General features: G+C 38.5%; 1 long non-coding RNA gene across 1 annotated transcript in view; it reads left to right on the top strand.

The window, feature by feature from the left end:
- The window catches only part of LOC112650429 (uncharacterized), a 67,977-nt gene extending 52,125 nt beyond the window's left edge, over nucleotides 1–15,852 (top strand). The window contains exons 3-4 of the long non-coding RNA XR_003130163.3: nucleotides 12,929–13,063; nucleotides 15,029–15,852. This is a non-coding gene — a long non-coding RNA (uncharacterized LOC112650429). The remainder of the gene's footprint in view (nucleotides 1–12,928; nucleotides 13,064–15,028) is intronic.
- Nucleotides 15,853–20,290: the final 4,438 nt, after the last annotated feature.

Below are 20,290 nucleotides of genomic sequence, written 5' to 3'. Positions count from 1 at the left end.
AAAACGGACATACCTCACCCCAATTCTTTGAGAATATAACTATCAGATGGCATTCAGGCACATGAATCCACACACACAGCCCTGCCCCTTGTGCAGCATGGATCGAGCAGTTCTTCTGTCTGTCTTGGCTCCTTTGGAGAGCTAAGTCTACCTCCTGGGTTTCTTATCCTTAGGTTTGTTGCCCCCTTGAAACTCTCAGCATCATATTTAGTTCCTCTTTCTGACTTGCTATCTTTATCTTTCTCAGCTCTTTCCATCTTTCTGACTTGGTTCCTACTTATTAATTTGTATCCTGCCCCAAGCCTTCTCCCCCCACTCTCCTTCTGCCCCCCCAGCTCCAGATCTTAAATTCCATTGGTCAAATCCAGCTAGAGGGTACAGGTCCCACTGATGCAATGCATATGGGTTAGTCTCCTAGGTCACTAAGCAGGCTGGTGAATAACACCTGGAGAGGCCAACAGAAGATATCTAGCATATTGGGCAAAATGCCTGACATGTAGAAGCTGTTATTCTTCAGCTCTATCTACTCTTGCTTTCATGCACAAAGTCCTAAGCACATTTATTTTCTCTTTCTTTTCTTATTTTCTTTTAAGGTACTGTTTCTCAGAAGACCAAAGTGCTTGGAGTATATATGTTGATTATTATCTTAAGACACTCAGATATCTAGACCTTGACTCTACTCAAAAAAGGAAAGTTTTCTGCTTCCTCATCTATACTTGGTGACTTCTCTAGCTGAGAGGGTCAGTGTTATAGGATCTTTCTAAAGTAGCTGTCTCAGTGAAAAATCACTTTAGAGCAGGTTGCTATTGCCATATAAGACCCTCCTAGGATTTGGTAAAGTGGAATTTACTTGGAGGAAGGCAGTATTCTCAGTGATCCCAAGAGATGAGGGTTATCGCTTCTGTGATGTGTACCTCTTCTGCCTGAGAAATGCTGACTGGAATTCTTTTGATTCTTTTAGTTTTAAGATTTTTCACATATATCTTTGCATAAATAGGCTTGACATATTCGACTCCAAACTTCTGTAGAAATCCCACTCTGTCTTTACTTTATTTTAAAATTTAATTAAGACAACCTCTGTCTTAATGTACATTACTTTGCTTTAGTTTTAGTCTGAAAATTATTTATGGAAGTATCATTGAGTCAGAATTTTCCAGTGTAGTGGTTTGCTTAATTAAGTTCACTAAAAGTTTATTGTTTTTGTTTGCTTTCCTGCAAGGCAAATATTAAGACAACTGGGAAATAGGAAAAGCTGAAGTCATGTTTGTTTTCATGGCACTGCGTCCTAAACCCAATCTCATTTCAATGACTTGGTTTTTGAGCAGTTCTGTGTGCTTGGGCTGACTGGTGAGCTCCCTCTTGTCCTTTGAACAAAGTGGTCTTAAGAAAGGTTGGTCCTGTATTCTGAATGAAATCGTGATATGTAAAAAAGCTAAAGGAGAACTTTAGATTTAAGGTTAGGTGATCTGCCACACACAAGTCAAGTTATGAAACCGGTATCCTCTGAAAAAAAGAGAGGAAAAGCTGAGAAAAATTTTATGTATAATATTTGCATTTTAACTTCTGTGGATTTAGTGTAATAGCTCTAGTTTGTCCTATTAAATTGGTTTGCTTTCTTACAGTTTCTTGCAGCTTTGGAGATACCTTTTTTTGTGAAATCCTAACTAGGCCCGATGTTTTAAAATAATTCCATATTTATTGTTCAGATATTGCTCTACAAAACATGGCCTGATGAACAAAGCCTTTTTTATGACAATCCTAAAATCATTAGATTAGCACTCTGTTAGAAGTAAGGTTTGGGAAAATTGCTTGGAATTTGTGATTAATGTTATCCATACCACATATAATTAATAAAACTCTATTTTGAATGATATAATCTGGCTCAGGGTCTAGCTGAGTACATGTTATGGTGGATGGCATGGGGTTGGCAGGGACATTTTAAGAGATGTGGCAGGAGAAGTCTCTGAGCTCTTTAGCAGAACAGATAGGGCTTTCTTAGCCTGAGAAAACTCTGCCAAGTATCACCTTATGGACTTGGCTAATTCTTAGGAAGCTCTGCATCAAAGGTTCTACCTTTACTATAGAATCTTACAGCATGAGCTTTGGGTCTTTAACCTTACAGATTTATCTTATTGTCCTCCCCCCATTTCTACATTTATTTATTAAATTTTCTATTAAGAGAGGATTTGTGTGAGTGGAGAGTCTTGCATAACAGTATGATCATGCAAAGCTTCTGGGTTCTATTTTGTGCCAGTTCTTCATAGAAAAATCAGACTTAGAGTCTAATCCTTCACAGGACAGACAAATGATGTGGCATCAGAATAAAGCCAGTAAGTTCACAGTGTGGATTTTGTGCTCTGTTTAAATTAAATACAAATCTTCTGTACTTATTAAAAATGAAGCTCTCTTCCCCTTTGGAATCAAATACTGTTGTAGCTACTCTCTTCTTGGGATCTAAAGAAGTATGGCAAATTCTCAGCCCATTTGCTTCTTAAAGCATTTTTTAAGTGCATGTTTAAAGAAACCAAGTAGGATATCGTCGTTGCCTAATTAAAAATGGATGGCAAAGGATTTTTAAAAATCATTTCCCATTAAAGGTATGTATATATCCATATATCATTGATCCTTAATATTGAACATTACTGCTTTGTGCCAATTAGATGATCACTGTAGTGACCTGTAGGAAGTCAAGTTTTCCGCTTAAAGACAGACTAAGGATCAAAAAACAGAGAGGAATATAATGAACAAATAAGAGCATTCTTAGGTATAATTCTATCTGATACAGTGATAAAAAAAATCACAAAATGAAACAAGAAAAAATTGCATCCTCTTGAGGGACAGTGTTTCAAACAAGTAGGAGCAGGAGGGCATTCAAATCTGGAAGGCCTGTCTGGGTGGCAGTTGTGGGGCTGAATCACCACTTCTCTTATCTTTAAATAAGCTCTCTATCTAGAAGCTTTTGTAAAGCTAGAATGCTGTTTGTTTATTTAAAGAAACTCATTATGTATGGACTCTACACATATCCTTTGGCAAATCTGAGACAATCTTGCTTAGAGCCCTATGGAATTTATTTTCCTTTTTAAATCTGCAAACAGACCTAGTGGACGTGGTTTCCTATTTCTTCCTCCCATACATCTCTTGTCAGTCCAGATTATTTTACCACTTTCCTCTGCTCCAGATGGTTGCCAAAGCACTGAATTTCAAGTGAGTGGCATTGCTTAGCTCTTCTGCCAGTGTCTAGGAGGGTCATGCTCTTGGTTTTCCTTGTGCCCTGTGGTCAAGATGCTTGCCTGGTATGAGTCACTTGGGTTCACTCACTGAAGCTGGTGGAAATGACAAGAAATCCCCTTGTACTCACGGATGACCCATTACCATAAACGATGACCGGGATGGCCAGTGTTTCTTTAGGTTATGGTCCATAGTTCTGTGACCCTTGTAGCTTCTTGACAAACAGCGGGTGCTCAGCAAATCTTGGTTACACGTATAAATGAATGACAGACATTGAAGCCCTTGTAAAGTGTGACTAATTCTTTACAGTATTTAATAATATTATAATTGTGCATCTATTTGTATGATTATTTGACTGTTGTCAACTTTGGCTACACTTTGGGATCACTTGGAGACCTTTACAACATATTCATGTATGGGCCTCACCTTGGCAAATTTTGACTTAATTGGTCAGGGGTTGCCTAGGCACGGGGAATTGTCAAAACTCCTTGGGTGGTTCCAACCTGAAACCAATGTGAAGAACTACTGTTATAGGCTGTAAACTACATTAGGTGGAGGACCACATCTTTTTCTGCTCACCATAATATTCCAGCACCTAGTTTGGTGCCTAGCATCTATAGGTGCTCAATAAATGGTTATTGACAGAATTAATAAAATTTTGAAAACATGGCTTCTTCTAAATCTTGAGGACAGAACAATAAAAAGGGATCAAATCAATTGGACTTTTTCAGAAGATGGTTCTAGTGTGTTACCTGTGATCAAGCTCAGATGGCCATGGCATGGCTTTAAAGGACCCCACCCCTGAAACATCCAATGATCATCCCAGGGACCATAGGTCTCCCAGGCTCTGGGAGGTTTATAGCCTGCTACTCAACACTGGCCTAATTCAGGATGGATGGTCTGATGGTTGAGCAGATAAAACTCTTGGAAAAAGAATTTTTGAAACTTAACAGCTCTTTCTTTAAACTTCTAATCAAAAGGAAAATGTTAAAGCTTAGAGATTTTGTATGAAAAGCTGCTTGACTGTTAATTAGGTGAACATTAGGAGAAAAAAAAGAAGAAAAAAGAAAGTGGTATCCTTAGTAAATGAGGAGAAAAACGCTTGCACAGTAGTGGATCAGCAGGTAATTGAAAGATGAGAAAAAATGAGCAGGGGGAAATTCAAGACTAGGGTAATGTGATTGACCAGGAAATGCAAATTTTTTTTTTTTAAAAGAAAAACCTGAGTTCTTATTTTTTACAATATTTTTTGGAAATGATTGAGTTTAGGTGAAATGTAGTACATTTGGAAAGATATAACTTAAGTGGTGAGATTTAGAGCTGAAATGTGGACTCTGATCCTCCAGCACTCACCTGTTTTGCTGGGTGACCTTGAAATTCTTTCCTCCCTGTTGGTGGTTCCTGCCTGTTGGCTTGCATGACTCCTGAAATGTTAAGTCAGCACCAAGCTTCAGTCTTGCAGCTGTCTCTGATGAAGAAAGAGCAACAGCATGGAGAGCCTTGGGAGGAGAGGCTGCTACCAGGGGTTACCTGCTGCCAGGGGTTACCTGGCACACCAGCAGGAAAAGAATGTCAACGTGCAACGCTCATGCCTCTATGGCTTATGCGTTGGAGGTTGTCACTCAGAGGCCAGTCCGCAGCCAACTCTTCCACCTTCCTCATCTCTCTTAAAGATGTGAGAGGAAGACTTACCCAGGCAGTGTTTCCGCAGTGTTTGACAATGCAATAGTCTCACAAATGAAATGAAAATGAAAACCCTTCATGCAGTCATCCATGGGATCAGCAGCATTGAAATTGTCCAGCCTACAAGCTAGAGAACATTATGTGTCTTCTTAAATGTCTCCATGGAGAGAAGCTTCGTTTTTTGTCCAGGGCAGGGGGCGGTGGGGGGGGAGGGGTGCGGATACTTTGGATCTTTTTTTAAAAGATGTCATTCTGATCATGTGACATTTTTGCTTGGAACTCTTCAGTGGCTCCCCTTTGCCTATGGAAAAAGTCCCAGTGTTAGTAGGGGTGATATTGAACATTTTAAACAATGATATGGCGTCAAAATGCACCCAAGTGCAGAACTGGAAAGGAGAGTGTGGGGTCCCAGTCCCAGACACTGTGCTTCAGTTGCTGGCTTGTGAGGATGCTCTGAAGTTCCCAGTGTAGGGACAGTGTGTCCGAAGTGGAGAATGGCATCCAGGGGGCCCATTCCAATTGATTTGGAAGCCTTTTAATTTTGCAGCGAGACACTGGAAGAAGCTGGTTATAAACTCAGCTTATTAGCTGCAGTGAAAGCATCTCCACTGTCTGGCCCTAGCCTGCTCAGGCTTGTCTGCTGCTTTTTTTCTCTGATACCCCATTCTCCTGTATTGGTATAATAATTCTAGTTCCCTGAATGTGCTCCTTGGTTTCTCATTTTTGTGCTTTTGCACATACTATTCCCTCTGCCTGCGATGTTCTTCATCTTCTTGAATTTCTGAAAAATCTCTTAATCTTCGAGGCTCTGCTCATTTACCCCCTCTCCCTGTGTCCTCCACCCAAACCAGTGTTTTCACTATACCTCCCTTTTCTGTGTGTCCTGCCTCTATTATGATGGTAGCCCTCACACTGAAATGTCAGTTATTTATTTTACACGTCTAACTCTCCATTAGCCTATGAATTAGATGTGTTTTCCACATTCATGTCCCAGGACACAGGAGGTGCTTGATAAATAACTGTTCAGTGAACCAGTGAGTGAATTATTTTGTATAAATGGAAGGCAAGAGATCAGCATTCTCTTGCAAGGGTATTTGTACAGTTGGGATCTCTCCCTCCCCCTGCCTTTTTTTCCCTCCTATAATCTCATATAGGTAAAATTACACTGCATCTTTTAATCTTCCTTCAAAGGACTTTTCTCCTCTTTCTGGTCTGCTTTGCTCTGCCTTTTTGGTCTTTATGTACTTTCTCTCCATTATTTAAAAAGTGTAAAGGCCAGTACCCAACACAGAAGACATCTAAGGTGTGTGTTGATGAATGGAACATTGGAAGGCTTGCCTTGGAGTCCTTGTGAGTCACATACACTCTTCCCAAGGCTTTCCACGAACATTTCCCACCCCCCCGCCTTTTTTTTTCCCAAATGATGATACTTCATTTCTGACTCAACTTGTCTACTCTGATGCCTGCCTGGATTATTTGTGACTTGGGCCTTGGTTGTCTCTTCCCATCTTGTACTTATCCATGTCCAGTTTTGTCCCCAAATTCTTCAGCTTGATCTGGCCTCATTCTTGTCTTTCATAGTATCTGCAGTCCTGTCTCATTTGGTCACATATTTGGATTTGAGGAGCTTATTCTAATAGAAGTTGTCTGTCTTATGGCTGGGTTGACTAGAATAGAGATTGCAGCTTTGGCAGTCTCTGCATACGTATTGTGTAGGATGTTAGTTTCAGTAGATATTCATAGTTTTGTCCCCAGAGTGTGGTAAAGCCAATGAAGTGCTGCCTTCCTATGATTTTATCAGTGAAGTAATGTGGAAAAAAATCGTGGCAAGGAGCGTGGACAGAAGTTGGAAGAGCATAAGCATAGGCATTGCAGCCAGGTTGCCTGGGTTTGAATGATCTCTGCCACTTCTTAGCTGTGTGACTCTAGGTTAAGCAGGAAACTTTGTTGAGCCTAAGCTTCTTCATCTGTTTCATGGTGATAATAACAGTATCTGCCTCATGGGAATTTTCTAAAAATCAAATGTGTTAATGCTTACTCATAAAGCACTCAGCACTATTTCTGGCATGTAACAAATGGTCAATGAAAGTTAACTATTATCAGTTAGTGCCTTTAAAAGATGAATTTCCTATTGATTTCCCAACAGGCATCTTTTCTTGGATGTGGTTTCTCTTTCTTCCCCCCGTCCCTAACTCTATCTTTAGCTAGAAATCTTAAGACTTAACATGTGTATCTTTTAAATGAAGGTGATAGCCTGGATCGGTCCTTTTCCAAATGATGTTCCATAGTAAAGATGTAGGATTCTGCAAAGGATCATCCAGGGGGGCTGGGAAGGCAAAAGTCCTGTGAGGTAGCCCTGGTGGGCACAGCCACACAGCCCTTCCTCACGTGTCTAAGAGAGCAAGCTCCCATCTATCTGTTTCACACAGTGGACTTTCACCCAAGTGTTTATTTAAACAAAGAGTGCTTGAAGCTGGAGAAGTTGGAACACTCCCTTGCAGCTTGAAAGTCAGTGATTTTTGAATGTAGAACATAATGATAATTTGATTTTTACCATTATTTTGTGAACGCCGAATTAATGGTTTGGGGGAATCACATTACACATTGCCTTATCCAATGATATAATAATTTAATAAAATAGATCCTAATCCTATTTAGTCAGCTTGCCTCTGTTGTTCTTAGTCTGCTTTGAGAGGACTGTCAAATTGAATTTGCTGTCCTCTGTGTTTGCCAAAGTTTATTATTTCAATTTACGACAGCAGAGATGTTATAACCTGGTCTTTTATGTACTCCGTTGTGTTAGCTCTGATATTGTGCCAATCTGCACAAGAGAGTAATTATGGAATGATGGGCCTTTCTTTGCTTTCAGAAAAAGCAATGGGCAGGCCTTTCTAAAGTCTAGAGGGGTTATACGCTGGAAGCAGAATAGGGACTGGGGTATTTAATCTGCTTTTCTTATCCATAAATACATTTAAAACCCCCCAACAAAACACTATTTAAATATTTCCTCAAAGCCACAAATAAGCTAATACCAAGTAAAACATGGATTGTATTTGAGAAAAGATGCTTTGAAAAGAGAGGGATAAGATCAAGCTCTAAGCGCATTTAATTTCATAGCCGTAAAGCGTGCAGAGCTGGGTTTGTAATGCTAGGAGAACATTCGGGGAAAGATTCAGACGAGATCTCAAAAATCTCATGTGGAGGCTCCTGTTAATGTCTACAGTCTGTTCTACAGCCACTCTGGTGGTGGATGGTTGCTGTCCTTATGCAGGGTCAGCTCTGCCTCTCCTGTGTATAATGCGCCACTGAACCCTAGTGCTTAGTTAGGGTCACCAGTGTGATCACAAAGTAAATAAATGGGAGAATCATGTCTTAATAACGCTTAAAAATGATAATGGCAACATAGGTTTGTTGTCAGCAGTTCTAGTCGTGCAAAAATTCATAGCAAAACCTGGTTTTCTCTTTTTTATTCCCTGAGTCCGATTCCTCAAGGTAACCCCTCATAATAGCTGAAAGCGGACCCATCCAGAGTTTTTCTTTGTGTAGACAAACACACTCATATGTACATACAAATATAGAAATAAATATGCACACACATAGGTGTACATAACACACATAATATAGTTTAAAAGTAGAAAAGGGATTTTCTTTTTTTACCTAATATCATTTTTTCAGTATCTTTTCATGTTATTATGTATAGATTTATTCCCCTTTAAGAATGAGAATCACACTTCACGGGGACTTTTAAACTCCTTCTGGCTTATAATAACAGCCTAGACAACGGGCAGAGATGGGGTGGGGGAAGCTTCAGCCACCACCTGCAGTCAGAGCCCTCTGCCTCTGACCCTCCTGACCTTAGAAATGGTTCTGTTTTAAGGACAGCCTCAGACCCCCGTTGTGAAAGAAAATGACCCCTTCATCGGGTTGGTTTGCCCTCCAGCCGATTGCATCAACTTCTCTTTGGGAAACGAGGGAAAGCTGTGTGCTGAGGCTTCACATCTGTCAGGGCCTGGTGGGGCGGAGGGGACCCTTGCTGCACGGGGGCAGCCTCGCCCCACTCTTCTCCCGTTAGCTCCCTGAGCTGGGCTAAGTGAGCCGTCAGTGCAGCGGACCTGACTGATTTGTTGATACACTGGACTAGCGGGGAAAGTTTTTAAACTAATTCACTTAAGATAAGGGAATGGCTTCTCCTCAAAGGCAGAGCAAGGAAAGATCCTCCACTTCTCAGTAAGCCTGTCCAGATTGTCTGCCAACCACTCGAGGATGAAATTGAGTCTAACACTACAGCATGTATTACTAAGAGTAGACTAGCCAGTAAATATTTAAGGGTCTAAGCTCAGCTTCTCCATCATTTACCTGCATTTTGTTTGGATGACAAGAAGTGGCAGAGTGCACTGCAAAGTGAGATTAGGTGCTTGAAATGCACTGCAGAGATTAAATGAGTATTTCTTGAGGCACCCTTTATTATGGTGAAATGGTAGAGGACAGATTTCCTGAAGGGTTTTCCACTCGGCTGCATGATTAAGTGTTCAGGGAACTATATAATTGGTAATACACTTTTTTTATATTCCCGTGTAAATAATTTCTTTATTTAAACTTCACAATGTGTAATATTTAAACACTTGTCAAGCAATAACTCACCGGTGGCAGAAAATTATAAAAGTCGAACAGCGGGATTAAGGGTGTTATGGCTGGAGCTGATTGATCTCTATAGTTTTCTTGAAGAGGAATCTTACTGCAGAGGTATAATTTGTGAAATAGAACCACACAGTCTCAGTAATTTGAGCAGTTATGTGGGAAACTCAGAATCTATCTCAAATTGGACTGCTTTTATTTTTTTTAAAGCAGGGTATAAAGTATGTTTTTAATTCTCTGTGCATGCATGCATGTATATAGTACAATCAGATTTTTTTTTAAGTGGAAGTCAAACTCAAAAGGGAAATATATGGCTCTACCCTAATCTGTGAGATCTGTCATGGATTTAAGTATATTGCCCACGTATCAAGACAATGCCAAAGTCATTTGTGTAAATAATAACAGAAAGGAGCACTACCAATTCATCATGCATGGGGATATAGTGTGTTGAAGGAATTTACTAGGAAATCAGTATTTGTCATCACGTTTGTCATGGTTTATAAATCCCAGCCTAATTTACAAGGGTTTAAGGCCTTTCACCCAAATATAAAAAGTGACCCATTAAAGTTAACGAGCCTTCTTTATCTGGACTCATCTTTTAAATTTACCATGTGATTAAATGTAATGAAAGGGAGACGGGGGCATTTAAAATGCCAGGAGACTGCTTGGGTAAGGAATGGGGACTCAGAGGTCTGAGACCAGGGAGAACTGGATTTGCAAGTGACAGAAATAAAAACGCCACAGGAAGCTGACACTTCAACAGTATGCTACTCATAAATTTGATGGAATATTGATGGGCAAATATTTCAAAAGGATGGGGATCAGTAATAGATGGTGAGGGATTTGAGTAGAATGGAGAAAACCCTGAAGTTAGGATATATCACTGGGTAGCAGTTACATGGTTTATACCTATACTTGAGGAAGAAAAGAAAATATCATTATTGATTAAAAATTTGGTTGAATTCAACCCTGAGATCCTGTCTCCAGCCTTACCATCACACTCTGTTGCTTTGAGAACAGAAAAAAGACCACATTGCCAGAGAGATGAATGACCCAGAGGTAGACCATTGGCCAACTGGAGCAGAGAGCCATTTGGCTTACTAGATAGACACTTTTCAGAATTTGGATCATGCAGATGAATGATGATGTAGTTTACTTACTTGTAGATAAATGATAAGGTAGTTTACTTCTCTGTGAGGAAGAGCAGATATTCAGGTCTCTATACTGAATATTTTTGGGATGAGACATAAGGAAAACTCCCCCCAGAAGACCATGTGTCTTAGAAAGTATCTTATCTAACCCTGGGAATGCTTGACAAAGTCAGGCTTCACATTTTTCTCAGCCTAACTAAAATTTAGATAAATTTCTTTCTGATTATAGTCCCCTGACTTCCTTTTCCTTAGAGCATTTACTTTAGAAAGTTTGCAAGTGTAAATTCTTTCATTGTCCTCTTGAGATAATCTTCTGCAATCCAGGAATGTCTTTCTCAAGGACCTGGGAGCTATCCCTTTGAAATGTAATCAGGAAAGATAAGGCCCCTATCACCCCATGTCTGTGGGAGGATAGGAACCGAACACTGATGATCAACGATTAGGAAACACAGGTGGCCTAATCAGTGGACCACACCAAAATCTCTAGCATTTTTCTGTTAGGCCACCCCAGTTTCAAAAATCCTCCCACCTTTCAGAGGAATTGAGTTCAATTTCTATCTTATTGAAATAGTTTGAAATAAAGTCTCCCTTGCCTATTTAACTGATGTGGAGTAATTTTTCTTTCCTAGAGCTCAGTCAAGATTTGTTGAATCAAATTTGAAGAACTTCAACTTTCTATTGTCATGGATAGCATCAGTTTAGAAAAAATAAAAGTCTTTGTAAGGAATACCAATGTCGGAGGAAATGTTACAAAACAAAGCAAAATGATTTGCTAGATGGCTCACGGTATCCATTCCAGAAAGACAGCCAAATGTAGTTTGAAGAATGGGATAATATTCTCTCTTAATAACATTTTCTATAGCTAAATGGTCTTATTTGGAATAATTTAAAGTGAGTTACATTATGTAGAAGTGTCTAACAAATTGAAAATGCTCAGGACTGTTTATTAAGTGGCAAGGAATAAAATCTTTGCTGAGTGGTGCTTATTTCCTATATAATTGTTCCAATGAAACCATTCCTATGGGCTAGATCTTTGGGACTGATCTATGTCCTCAGTTTTATTGATCAAAAGCTGAGAACCAAAGAGGATGTTATGGCTATTTGGTGTAGATCTGCAGGAACTGGAAACTGGGTTGCTTTATATCCAATCTTGAATTTTTTTTAAAAAATTGAAGCATAGTTGACATATTATATTAGTTTCAGGTGTACAATGTAGTGATTCAACAATTCTATACATTACAAAATGCTCATCATGATAAGTATATTTGCCATCTGTCACCATACAAATTATCACAATATTATTGATTGTATTCCCTGTGCAATATTTTTCATCCCGAGGACTTATCTGAGGCTTGTACCTTTCAAACCCCTTTATCTATTTTGCCTAACCACCCCCACCACAGCAACCACCATTTTGTCCTCCTTATTTATTAGTCGGTTTCTGTTTTGCTTGCCTGTTTGTTTTTTTAGATTCCACATATAATCGACATCATATTTGTCTTTGGCTTATTTCACTTATTTCGCCTTTAGGCCCATCCATGTTATTGTAAATGGCAAAATTACACTCCTTTTTATGACAAAGTGGTATTCCATTGTGTGTATATATATGTGTATATAGTATACATTGTGTGTATATATACATATATATGTGTGTGCATATATATGTGTATATATATATATATCACATCTTTATTCATCTACAGATGGACATTTCAGGTTGCTTCATACCTTGGCTTTTTAAAATAATGCTGTAATAAGCATAGGGGTGCATTTATATTTTCAAATTAGTGTTTTTATTTTTGAGGGGTAAATACTCAGAAATGGAATTATTGGATCATATGGAATTTTTATTTTTGATTTTTTGAGGAACCTCTGTATTTCTTTCCATAGTAGCTGCACCAACTTACATTCCCATCAATAGTCACGACAGTTCCTTTTTCTCTACATCCTCACCAACACTTGTCTTTATTATTTTTTAAAAGATTTTATTTATTTATTTATTTGAGAAAGAGAACACGAGCAGGAGCAGAGGTAGAAGCAGACTCCTCTGCTGAGCAGGGAGCCCAATTAGGGGTTGATCCCAGGGATCATGACCTGAGCTGAAGGCAGATGCTTAGCTGGCTAAACCACCCAGGCACCCCAATACTTGTCTTTTTGATATTAGCCATTCTGACTGGTGTGAGGTGATGTCTCATTGTGATTAGTCTTGTGTTCTTTTTACTCTCTTCTAGAAATTTGAGGTCTAAATTGGCGTGATATTTTAACCAGAGGGAGAAATTCAACTGACAAGACTTATGCAAAAGACAAGTAACAAAAGTGTTTAGGTGGAGAAGTATAACCTGAAGAGAAGATTCTTACTCCTTTTGGTAAATTGTAGCTACACAGAGTATTGCAGTTAACATAGCTCTTTGCCATGAAAATCTGATTTGATCCTCAAACCGGTTTACCAAGGCAAGAAATGGCTTGATTAAATGATTTACTAAAGGTCACCTGTCTGGTTAATGACAGTATGGAAACTAGAATGAGATTTTTAGTTCATCTGGTTTTTAAAAAGTCTACTTTGTGCTTATTATGGGTAAGCATTATGTTGGTTCTTGGAGAGAGAGTGAATTAAGAGAGGAATAGACAACAAACAAAAATATGTTTATGACAGTTGTGATAGGTGCAAATGCATGAAAAGTGCACTTTGCAATGAGAATTTATAAGAGGGTCATAACCTTGTCTGGAGATGGGGTCTGGATGAGGAAAGGCTGGCTCAAATGAATGGCATTTACATTCCCAGTCCAGTATCCCGAGAATCCTCATTTAATTAGGGTTCAACAACAGTGGGCTCTATACTGTGGTCTGAAGGCTGGTTCTAGCACTAGATGGACAAATGAGAAATTTAATGAGTGGTGAGATTTTTTTTTTATCAAGTTAAATACATTTAAAACAAAGGTCTGTCTTATTCCTGAGACTGTCTTTCCTTATTTGTGATTTTAAAGTACCCTTTCTTTTATACAGTGATTATTATGGTAAATAAATATTTGTTTTAGTGAGTTACTTGGGGCTATAAAATTTTCAAATCCTACATCATCTCTCCCATTTTATTTAAAATATTTTTAGTTGGTGACATCCTAAGTCTGGGAACAAGTGATCTATATCCTGCTGCAACTCCCACCTCATACTTCCCTTTTATTTTATGAGTGGAGGGAAGATCTTTGCTTTGACTAACCTAATAAGTCAAAGGAATAAGATAGTGCCTTTGTACTTATGTGGGAGATGGGATTAAAAATAACGAGACACACAAACTCAGAAGCGTAATGTTATTTCAGGAAATGAGAATAAACAGAGAATTTAAGCATGTTATTTTGTATACTTGCTGGGAAGTTTCCTAGCAAGCTATCACGTCAACCTTTATATAGATGAGGGTGAGAGACAGGGCAGAAGGAGAGCGAGTTGAAATTGAAGGCTGCACTGACAAAGAGAAGGCAAAGGCTGGCTGGGTCAAGGAGAGGGAGAGCTTTCTTGATCCCTGTTGCTCTTTCTGCAGAGAATTTCTCTCTCAGTCTCTCCTCTTGGCCTTGCTTGTATCTATCAACAGATTCTGTTTATGCCTTAGCTTCAGTGAAGGCTGTTGGGCTGGCAGTATGCCCTCCCTCATTGGAATGTGTCACGGTGCAGAGGATAAAAGCAATCGATGGTCCTTCCTGGCCCCCACCCCTCCTCCTGCCCCTATAAATACTTTTATTTGCATTCTGTCACTGTGGTTGTGGCTTATCCCGTTGCATTCGCCCTTTCTAGTTGAAAGTCATTAATCTGCAAATGCAACTAATTAGCCCTTCACTGTTCCAGGAGCAGAAAACACTGCTCGCTCATCGTCCTAGTTTATTGGATGCCAGAAAACGTACACTTAAGGATCAATGGGTCTTGCCAATAGAAAGGGTGCTCTGTATAATTACACAATCCGCCCTGGTGAGCTATAAAATGAGAATTGCACAGAGCACCTAAAACTTGCCTCAGAATGGTGCACTTACTTAAACCAGTCTTATATTTCTTATTTTCCCAAGTAAGTTGTGCCCATTTTGTGAGGTGAGCCATCTCAATCCATCTTCTTGAAGAGTGAAGCACAGAAAATTAGGTGAAATTGGGTGCATTTCAGCCTTGACATTTTTCTTTTTGGAGAAAGGTTGAACTCAGGACCTCAGGGTTGGTATGAGATTGGAAAGGCCAAACCACTTTATCTTATTTTTTCAATGAGAGAAAAAGATCTTTTGATCCCGAATAAAATAAGAACTAAAATGCTTATGCCTAACCTTCTTCTTCTTCTTCTTCTTTTTTTTTTTTTTTAGTTAAAAAAAAAGGACACAACTGACTACATGCCTCCAGAGAAAACTCCTGATTCTCCTAAAAGAAAATAATTTTTCTATAGAGGTAAATGTGGAGAGTATTCCATCGCCATGATAAAAAGTCCAGAGAGGAAAAAAATGTCTAGGACACTAGGGTAGTTGAATCCCATGGATGCAAGAGCAGGTGTTGAAGGAGATTGTTACCATCACTGGCCACAGCCCTCCATTGCTCACAATCAATGCCATTAGCAGAAACCTGCATAGATTTCTGTGATGAGTCTGCAATGCGGTCTACCAGGTACTGTGAGCTGAGTCCTTTTTGGCTCTGTGCTGAGAGATGGGGTTCAAGCTATTGGTGCAGTGCTTATCTAGAACATTCCTCATCTTTATTAACTGTGTCTAGTGGTTAAACAGTTCTTAGCATAAATGGGAATGGACTTTGAAATGAGCAAGTGGAACTGTTTCTTTTCCTTAGAATATTCACAATAATTTAAGAATAGCAAACAAAGTTGGCTTTCCTTGAATAGCACCTCTTTTTCTTTGAAAAAAACAACAACAACAACCTTTTTAACCTTTGTTTTCTTTCTTTCTCTTTCTCATTCTTTCCTGAACTTTTAAGTTCAGGAATATAAAGACTGTGGTAACAGATTTAAATTTATTTTGATCTGTTGTCTATACCTCCTTAGTGTTTATCTAACCTTACTTATATCCTAAGAGTTACTATCTTAACAGAATGATAGGGAATAAGCCTCCTTTGTTCTTGAATGGGTTGTCTATTGCAGTGGTTCTTAGGATGTTTTTGCACCCCAAACCCTTTAAGAATTGCTGTCACCATGTGATTTCACTCATATGTGGAATTTAAGAAACAAAGCAAATGAGCAAACAAAGGAAAAAACAGAGACAAACAAAAACCCAGACTTTTAAATACAGAGAACAAATTGGTGGTTGCCAGAGGGGAACTGGGGGGGGGGGATTTGTGAAATAGATAATAAGAGTACACTTACTGTGATGAGCACTGAGTAAAGTATAGAAATGTTGAATCACTACACTATACACCTGAAACTAATATGACACGTATATTAATTATATTTGGATAAAAAAATTTGAAGAAACACAAAAATATATTAAAAAGCAGTTCTCTAAAAATATTGGTCATAAATAACCTTCTCTCCAGAAAATGTATACTTATGCCATTTTACTTTTGATTTTAGGGAATTCATGGACACCTTAAAGCAACTGCTTTCTGGAGTCCACGGTCCCAGATTAAAAACTTGTGGTCAAATGCAATGTCTATGAAACAGTGGGGAAATTAAAGCATATATTAGGATTTATGAATACACCATGTTGCAGAATAATAACAGATTGCTGCTTTATGGTAATGGCTAAGATTTAGTCTCAAGTTAGGCAGACTTGAGTCTACTTTCCAGCTGTGTGAGAAGTTATTTAGGTAGTATAAGCTTTAGTTATCTCATTTAAAAGAGGGTAATAACATCTACCTCAATGGGTTGCTGAGATATGCTTGGGACAATCATCTCTAAAAAAATATTAGTGATTGTCATTGTTCTTTTTTAAGATTTTATTTTTATTTATTCATGAGAGACACACAGAAAGAGAGGAAGAGACATAGGCAGAAAGAGAAGCAGGCTCCATGCAGGGATCCCGATTGGGGACTCGATCCCGGGACCCCAGGATCACGCCCTTAGCCACCCAGATGTCCCTTGATTATCACTGTTGTTAAAGATGGGGAGTGTTATTCTGGGTTTGATTAAGGCAGGGCATCCTTTCTTTCCTTGCTTGTTAGTTGTCACTGCCATTCTCTTTTGAACACTCTTGAATGCCCATCCTCTGCACCCTGCACCCCCTGCCCCAAACTTCTACTTAGCTACTAAGACTCATCCTGCTTGAAGAAATTTTGTTTCACACTTTGAAAAGGAAAGAGATTCAGGTTTTTAACAATGCTTTATGTCATGTTTTAAGGTCACTGCGGACTGTGAAACTCAAAGGAGGGGAAGGATGTTGAGTTATCTGGTGGGCAGTGTTTATCTAGAACATTCCTCAACAGGGACCTGATATTTTCCTCTTCTGCTTTCTTTTTACATACCTTGATTTTAACCATGAGCTCTTTCACTTTTTTTTTTTCTGGCCTTTCCCCTTTCTTAATTCCTTGTCAGTGGCAATTCTCTGTTCAGTTCAGTTCAGCTCAACAGATAATGATTAAGTATCTTCTATCTCCCAGCCACTGAGCTAGATACTAGGAACAGAGAAATATGTACAGTGAATCCTTATATTTGGAAGTCCTTGGAGCCTTATAGTGTTAGGCACAGTATCATCATCATCATCATCATCATCATCATCATCATCACCACTGTTGTTTACTGAGGACTCACTGAGTCAAGTATGTGCTAACCATGTTGCATACATTATTTCATTTCACTTCACTGTAGGATCTTCTTTCTAGAATCACCCATTCTTTTATTACAATAGTACAAGCATTTTTTTTGCTCGCTCTAGCCCAATCCAGCAATTCTCACTTCTCTCTATGATAACTATTTTCAGAATCTGCTAAGCCTTCTCTTGGTCAACCACTAAATGCTGATTGTCCTCCAAAGCCTGGATATGGATGGCTGTGTTTCCCACTCCTCCTATGCTTTGAAACTTACAAATAATATGACTTGCTCCTCAGTAAGTCAATGACTGACCAGTTTTCAGTTTTGGATGACTCAAAATTATTCTAGGTCAGACCTAGGAGATACAATATGATTCCAAATAATTAGGAGCCATGTAGGTCTTCTGATTTTACCAAAGAGTTTGGTAAACTCTTTTGGTAAAGAGTTTGGGATTGTTCCAGAAGCTGTAATTCGAGTCAGAATGGTGGTTAAAGCCCCACAGTTGATGAATTCACTAACTTTAAAACATCTAACATAATCTAAGGTGACATTAGAATCAGTGACCAAGTATTTTGTAACACAAAAAGAACTATTAAAAGAATCTCAATATCTTTAATATAATGTTTACAATAAACTGTGTCTACATTTTTATGGGACTTCTGCATATAATGCGAAGAAGTTGGTCATTTAATGATTTGGCTACATGATTCACAACATTTTGATATTTGGAACAAACAACCTGTTTGGCATAGCATGGGTCAGCTGTTCCTGAAGTTTTTGTGGGGAGGAGTTACTTTTTGTTTACTAGAAGACTTACAGCTGTCAATCAGATTGGAGCAGGTGCCAGGTACTGGCATTCAGTCTCAGATTCCATTGTGAAAAGACCAGGGCACTTTAGTGAAGGGAGCAGGGGATATTACAAAGGTATCCTTCCAGAGAGAAAGGGGCTTCTGATGTTCTACAGCTGTCCTTGTATATGTTGTCTGTTGTGGAATCAGAAACCTTTGTAAGCATATCAAAGGCACAAGGTGTATCTAAGATAAAGCTTTTTGAAGCAACAATAATTTGGGATTATATTTTGAGTACTTTGTATGTGCTGTGCACATTACTAGGGACTTTGCATACATAACCAGTAACACTAGCATACTATGGGGTTGATCTGGTTATTTATGTTTAGTGGATAAGTAGATTGAGGGCTAGAGAAATTAAGTAACTTGGTAAAGATCATATTGTTTATAGATGGCTGGCCTTGGGTTTTGTCACAGAGTGTTTTTGTTTTTAGGATTGAATCTTTTTGTAAAGGGACATGATTCCTATCATTTTCTTACCCATTTTTTCAAAAAATATTTTTTAAAAAGGCAGGAATGCTTCTCCCTTTCTAGTACTGCTTTCATTTTGTACAGGGTGTGGTTTGAAAGTGTTTCTAGATTAACATACAGTCATTTCTCTTTCCAGAAATGGCCCAGATTAAAAATACTTGAATGTCGCTCTGTTGCAACAGACACGATTGAAAAAACGTCATCCCTTTTGCCCTGTCTTTAAGTGTAATGATTAATGCACCATTGCAGGATGATCTATGTGCCCATAGATTACTGCCTGAATCACTGTGTCTACTTTATGACTTATTGTTTGCCTGAGATCACTGAACATTTTATTTAAAGATTAAGTGGAGGATTAAAGCCCTTCTCTTCTTCTTGGCTAGAATTTTTTAAAAAGGAAAGAAGGAAAGAAAGGAAGAAAGGAAGAAAGAAAGGGATAAAGAAAGAAAGATTAGGTAGAAAAACGACTGCATTGATGGTCAGTTAAAATTAGGCAGCTGGAATCAAATCAATCATTTGTCAGTGAGGCATATGAAAAGTTTAAGAGATGCTTTATGGCAACCAAAACCAAGAAATTGTGCTGTTATACATGGTTGATATGATCAGATATCAATATTGTTGTGTACATTATAGGGCCATAAATATGGGTGTCTTAGCAACTTGTATAATTTTGTAACATTCTTGAAAAACCACTGGAGAAGAGAAAAAATAAAATTCAGATATCCAAATTAGTAGAATTTGAGAAATACATATATTACCGATTGAGCTCCATTTTGCAATATTCTCAGTTCATGTGATATTGCAGTTGTTTTTTTCCACTGTGGCAGAAGAAGGAAAAAGCAAGCTGGTCTTTTAAATTTATTACATTACATTAGTTGCACTATAAGATTCTTTGAAGATGATTGTCTTGTGGATTCTAGTTCCAGATCAGTGGACATTTGGCTGGAAGGATTTATATTGTATGCTCAGAGAATTGGGCCTTAAATCAGTGTTACTGTAGGTTGCAGAGGGTTTGGTTTTTACAACTACAATAACTAACTCACTGGGGAGGTGTATGTGTGACCCTTTCCCGATATTCCAAGGGAAGTGTGTGTTTGGTCATCATTGCTTTAAATTCTAAAAAGCAATACAACAGAAACATTAGCTTTCCTATCACCATGCGTTTGTTTCACTTGGTAAAAGAGATTCTATATAGAGGGGGAAATAGTTGCATTAGTTTGTAATTTGTGAGAGAATTGAACTTTTGATTCCATAGAGGAGAACACTTAGATTGAATTATACCAGGTTCAGGGGACATTTTAAGCAGAAGTCTGCCTAAGTCCACTCTACATTTTTCTTTCCTTTTCTGAAAAAGCCTTTTTTTCCTAACAGCAATGGTAGAAATATCCTCTAGGAAAGACAGGATAGTATATATTTATGTTCATCCATTCATTTATTTCTTTATCCAACCATTTATTCTTCAAACAAATAAGTACCCACAAGAGCCAGGCTCCCTTTTGGGGAGTTCTCAGCTTGGTGGTAGATGGCCAGAAAGAGAATACATCTTTACCATTCTGTGT

This window comes from Canis lupus, chromosome 11 (assembly GCF_003254725.2).
Source record: "Canis lupus dingo isolate Sandy chromosome 11, ASM325472v2, whole genome shotgun sequence".
Lineage (NCBI taxonomy): Eukaryota > Metazoa > Chordata > Mammalia > Carnivora > Canidae > Canis > Canis lupus.
Note: the sequence above shows the minus strand (reverse complement) of the source record. Positions and strands in the feature narration are given on the sequence as shown.